This window comes from Arachis hypogaea, chromosome 18 (assembly GCF_003086295.3).
Source record: "Arachis hypogaea cultivar Tifrunner chromosome 18, arahy.Tifrunner.gnm2.J5K5, whole genome shotgun sequence".
Taxonomy (NCBI): Eukaryota; Viridiplantae; Streptophyta; class Magnoliopsida; order Fabales; family Fabaceae; genus Arachis; species Arachis hypogaea.
The window spans coordinates 45,570,748-45,576,747 of record NC_092053.1 but is presented as its reverse complement, the minus strand read 5'-3'; the positions used below and the strand labels follow the sequence as shown (position 1 = coordinate 45,576,747).

General features: G+C 37.5%; 1 non-coding gene across 1 annotated transcript; it reads right to left on the bottom strand.

The window, feature by feature from the left end:
* Positions 1-2,446: 2,446 nt before the first annotated feature.
* LOC112774175 (small nucleolar RNA R71) lies at positions 2,447-2,554 on the bottom strand. The gene has a single exon (XR_003188675.1). It is a non-coding gene; the product is annotated as a small nucleolar RNA R71 (small nucleolar RNA).
* Between the last annotated feature and the right edge of the window lie 3,446 nt (positions 2,555-6,000).

The window sequence follows — 6,000 nt, the reverse complement described above, 5'->3', positions numbered from 1 at the left end:
AAAATTTTCTCATCTGTTTTCGAAAAAAAAAATGTTTTCAAAAATAAATTATTCTATGGCTTCAAAATTTTTAAGAATGAATTCTAGTGTTTCATGAAATATGTTGAATCATATCTGGCTGTAACGCCATACCCAAACTACTTTGGGATTGGTATTCAACTAATCACTCCAGCCCATGTAATTATATGTTGCAGCCTGGCTGGCTGTAAAGCCATGTCTAAATTCATTTGGACTGAGGCTTGCAATTTGTTATCAAGAGCAAGCTAGTTGGAGCTAATCCACCTGCTACTGTTCCTGATCTACCCGCTGTTGATCCACGATCACCTGCTGAAGCTTGGCTGGCCATTGGCCATGTCTAATGTTTTGGACTGAAGCTTTCATTGAAAGCTTGGCTGGCTAGTGAGCCATGTCTAATTCCTGGACTGAAGCTTTAGACTAACATGGCAAGATTCCTGGAATTCATATTAAAAATTTTGGAATCCTTATTTTTTCTTCTAATTTTCGAAAAATATAAAATAAAAATCCAAAAAAATTAGAAAATCATAAAAATCAAAAATATTTCCTGTTTCTTGTTTGAGTCTTGAGTCACATTATAAGTTTTGTGTCACTTGCATATGCATCTAGCATTTTTCGAAAATTTCATGCATTCATAGTGTTCCTCATGATCTTCAAGTTGTTCTTGGTAAGTCTTCTTGTTTGATCTTGATGATTTTTTGTTTTGTGTCTTTTCATGTTTTTCATATGCATTCTTGAATTCTTAGTGTCTAAGCATTAAAGAATTCTAAGTTTGGTGTCTTGCATGTTTTCTTTGCATTAAAATTTTTCAAAAATATGTTCTTGATGTTCATCATGACATTCAAAGTGTTCTTGGTGTTCATCTTGACATTCATAGCATTCTTGCATGCATCACATGTTTTGATCTAAAAATTTCATGCATTGCATAATTTTCATGTTTTTCAAAAAAATTCAAAAAATCAAAAAAATATCTTTCCCTTTTTCTCTCATCAAATTCGAAAATTTGGATTGACTTTTTCAAAAATTTTTAAAATCAAATTGTTTCTCATGAGTCAAATCAAATTTTCAATTTGAAAATCTTATCTTTTTCAAAATCTTTTTCAAAAAATCAAATCTTTTTCAAAGTTCTTAGTTATTTTCGAAAATTCCAAAAATATTTTTCAAAAATCTTTTTCTTATTTTATATCATAATTTTCGAAAATAACATAATCAATTAATGTTTTGATTCAAAAATTTGAAGTTTGTTACTTGCTTGTTAAGAAAGATTCAAACTTTAAGTTCTAGAATCATATCTTGTGATTTCTTATGAATCAAGTCATTAATTGTGATTTTAAAAATCAAATCTTTTTCAAAACTAATTTCTATCATATCTTTTCAAAAATATCTTCTTATCTTATCTTTTTCAAAAATATCTTTTCAAAATATCTTTTCTAACCTCCTAACCTCTTACCTTTTCAAAAATTTGTTTCAACTAACTAACTAACTTTTTGTTTGTTTCTTAACTTTTTCAAAACCACCTAACTAACTCTCTCTCTCTCATTTTTCGAAAATATCTCTCCCCTTTTTCAAAATTTCTTTTTTAATTTATTAATTATTTTAATTTTTAAAACTTAAAATTCGAAAAAATACTAAGCTTTTTCAAAAACTATTTTCAAAAATCACTAACTCCTTTTCAAAAATAAATTTCGAAAATTCCCTCCTTCTCTCCCATCTCATTCTATTTATTCATTCATATCCTAACATCTCATCTCACATTCCAATCCTCACAGTTGTGTTTCTTCCTTTACATCACATCCTTTATCTCCCCCTCTTCTTCTACTTACAAAGGGATCCCTATACTGTGGTATAAAGGATCTCTATTATTATTATCATTTTTCTGGCCATTCTTCCTTGTCATATGAGCAGGAGCAAGGATAAGAACATTCTTGTGGAAGCAGATCCAGAACCTGAAAGGACTCTGAAGAGAAAATTAAGAGAAGCTAAAATACAACAATCCAGAGATAACCTTTCAGAAATTTTCGAACAGGCAGAGGAGATGGCAGGCGAAAATAATAATAATGAAAGGAGGATGCTTGGTGACTTTACTGCACCTAATTCCAATTTACATGGAAGAAGCATCTCCATTCCTGCCATTGGAGCAAACAACTTTGAGCTGAAACCTCAATTAGTTTCTCTGATGCAGCAGAACTGCAAGTTTCATGGACTTCCATCTGAAGATCCTTTTCAGTTCTTAACTGAATTCTTGCAGATATATGATACTGTTAAGACTAATGGAGTAGATCCTGAAGTCTACAGGCTCATGCTTTTCCCTTTTGCTGTAAGAGACAGAGCTAGATTATGGTTGGATTCTCAACCTAAAGACAGCCTGAACTCTTGGGATAAGCTGGTCACGGCTTTCTTAGCCAAGTACTTTCCTCCTCAAAAGCTGAGCAAGCTTAGAGCTGATGTTCAAACCTTCAGGCAGAAAGAAGGTGAATCCCTCTATGAAGCTTGGGAAAGATACAAACAGTTGACCAAAAAGTGTCCTTCTGACATGCTTTCAGAATGGACCATCCTGGATATATTCTATGATGGTCTGTCTGAGTTATCTAAGATGTCATTGGATACCTCTGCAGGTGGATCCATTCACCTAAAGAAAACGCCTGCAAAAGCTCAAGAACTCATTGACATGGTTGCTAATAACCAGTTCATGTACACTTCTGAAAGGAATCCTGTAAGCAATGGGACGCCTATGAAGAAGGGAGTTCTTGAAGTTGATACTCTGAATGCCATATTGGCTCAGAACAAAATATTGACTCAGCAAGTCAATATGATTTCTCAGAGTCTGCATGGAATGCAAGCTGCATCCAACAGTACTCAAGAGGCATCTTCTGAAGAAGAAGCCTATGATCCTGAGAACCCTGCAATAGCAGAGGTGAATTACTTAGGTGAACCTTATGGAAACACCTATAACTCAACATGGAGAAATTATCCAAATTTCTCATGGAAGGATCAAAAGCCCCAACAAGGCTTTAATAATGGTGGAAGAAACAGGTTTAGCAATAGCAAGCCTTTTCCATCATCAACTCAGCAACAGACAGAGAACTCTGAACAAAATGCTTCTAATTTAGCAAATCTAGTCTCTGATCTATCTAAGGCCACTGTAAGTTTCATGAATGAAACAAGATCTTCCATTAGAAATCTGGAAGCACAAGTGGGCCAGCTGAGTAAGAGGATCACTGAAATCCCTCCTAGTACTCTCCCAAGCAATACAGAAGAGAACCCAAAAGGAGAGTGCAAGGCCATTGACATAAGTGCCATGGCCGAACCTGTAAGGGAAGGAGAGGACGTGAATCCCAAGGAGGAAGACCTCCTGGGACGTCCAGTGATCAATAAGGAGCTTCCCTCTGAGGAACCAAAGGACTCTGAGGCTCATCTAGAGACCATAGAGATTCCATTGAACCTCCTTATACCCTTCATGAGCTCTGATGAGTATTCCTCTTCTGAAGAGAATGAGGATGTTACTGAAGAGCAAACTGCCAAGTTTCTTGGTGCAATCATGAAGCTAAATGCCAAATTATTTGGCATTGATACTTGGGAAGTTGAACCTCCCTTGTTCATCAATGAACTAAGTGATCTGGATCAACTGACATTGCCTCAGAAGAGACAGGATCCTGGAAAGTTCATAATCCCTTGTACCATAGGCACCATGATCTTTAAGGCTCTGTGTGACCTTGGTTCAGGGATAAACCTCATGCCCCTCTCTGTAATAGAGAAACTAGGAATCTATGGGGTGCAAGCTGCTAAAATCTCACTAGAGATGGCAGACATCTCAAGAAAACAGGCTTATGGACAAGTAGAAGATGTATTAGTAAAGGTTGAGGGCCTTTACATACCTACTGATTTCATAGTCCTGGATACTGGAAAGGAAGAGGATGAATCCATCATCCTAGGAAGACCTTTCCTGGCCACAGCAAGAGCTGTGATTGATGTTAACAGAGGTGAAATAGTCCTTCAATGGAATGAGAACTCCCTTGTATTCAAAACTCAAGGATCTCCCTCTGCAACCATGGAGAGGAAGCAGAAAAAGCTTCTCTCCAAGCAGAGTCAACCAGAGCCCCCACAGTCAAACTCTAAGTTTGGTGTTGGGAGGCCACAACCAAACTCTAAGTTTGGTGTTGAACTCCCATATCCAAACTCTAAGTTTGGTGTTGGAGAGTCTCAACAAAGCTCTGCACATCTGTGAGGCTCCATGAGAGCCCACTGTCAAGCTATTGACATTAAAGAAGCGCTTGTTGGGAGGCAACCCAATGTTTATCTAATTCTTATTTTTATTGCTTTTCATGTTTTCTTAAGTTCATGATCATGTGGAGTCACAAAATAAACAAAAAAATCAAAAACGGAATCAAAAACAGCAGAAGAAAAATCACACCCTGGAGGAGCATCTGTCTGGCGTTCAAACGCCAGAACAGAGCATAGTTCTGGCGCTAAACGCCCAGAATGGGAGCATCCTGGCGCTGAACGCCCAGAACAAGCATGGTTCTGGCGTTCAACGCCAGAAATGGCAGCAAAGGGACGTTGAACGCCCAAAAAGGGCACCAACCTGGCGCTGAACGCCCAGAGTTGTGTGCAAGGGCATTTTACATGCCTAAATTGGTGCAGGGATGTAAATGCCTTGACACCTCAGGATCTGTGGATCCCACAGTATCCCCACCTACCTCATCATCTCTCTTCCCATTCATGATCATCCCTTCTACTTTCCATTTACCACTCACATCCATACACCCACTACCTTCAAAAATTCAACATCTCTCTCCCACCCAATCCCACCCATATGGCCGAATACACACAGCCATCCATCTCCTCCATATCCTCTTCTTCTTCTATTCTTTCTTCTTTTGCTCGAGGGCGAGCAACATTCTAAGTTTGGTGTGGTAAAAGCATAGCTTTTTTGTTTTTTCCATAACCATTGATGGCACCTAAGGCCAGAGAAACCTCTAGAAAGAGGAAAGGGAAGACAAAAGCTTCCATCAAGGGTCTATAGCTCAGTGGTAGAACATTTGACTGCAAATCAAGAGATCCCTGAGATACCTCAGGGGATACATTTTCTTCCACAATTATTGGAAGCAACTAAGGGTGGAACATCAAGAGCACTCCATCATCCTTCATGAAATCAGAGAAGATCTAAAAGCAATGAAAGAGGAGCAACAAAGACAAGGAAGAGACATAGAAGAGCTCAAGGACATCATTGGCTCCCAAGAAGGAAACGCCACCATCACTAAGGTGGATTCATTCCTTGTTCTTCTTTCTTCTGTTTTTCGTTTTCTATGTTATGTGCTTATCTATGTTTGTGTCTTCATTACATGATCATTAGTAGTTAGTAACTTTGTCTTAAAGATATGAATGTCCTATGAATCCATCACCTCTCTTAAATGAAAAATGTTTTAATTCAAAAGAACAAGAAGTACATGAGTTGCAAATTTATCCTTGAACTTAGCTTAATTATATTGATGTGGTGACAATGCTTCTTGTTTTCTGAATGAATGCTTGAACAGTGCATATGTCTTTTGAAGTTGTTGTTTAAGAATGTTAAATATGTTGGCTCTTGAAAGAATGATGACTAGGAGACATGTTATTTGATAATCTGAAAAATCATAAAAATGATTCTTGAAGCAAGAAAAAGCAGCAAAGAACAAAGCTTGCAGAAAAAAAAAAAGGGCGAAAAAAAATAGAAAAAAAAATAGAAAGAAAAAGAAAAAGCAAGCAGAAAAAGCCAATAACCCTTAAAACCAAAAGGCAAGGGCAAATAAAAAGGATCCCAAGGCTTTGAGCATCAATGGATAGGAGGGCCTAAAGGAATAAAATCCTGGTCTAAGCGGCTAAACCAAGCTGTCCCTAACCATGTGCTTGTGGCGTGTAGGTGTCAAGTGAAAACTTGAGACTGAGCGGTTAAAGTCAAGGTCCAAAGCAAAAACAAAGAGTGTGCTTAAGAACCCTGGACACCTC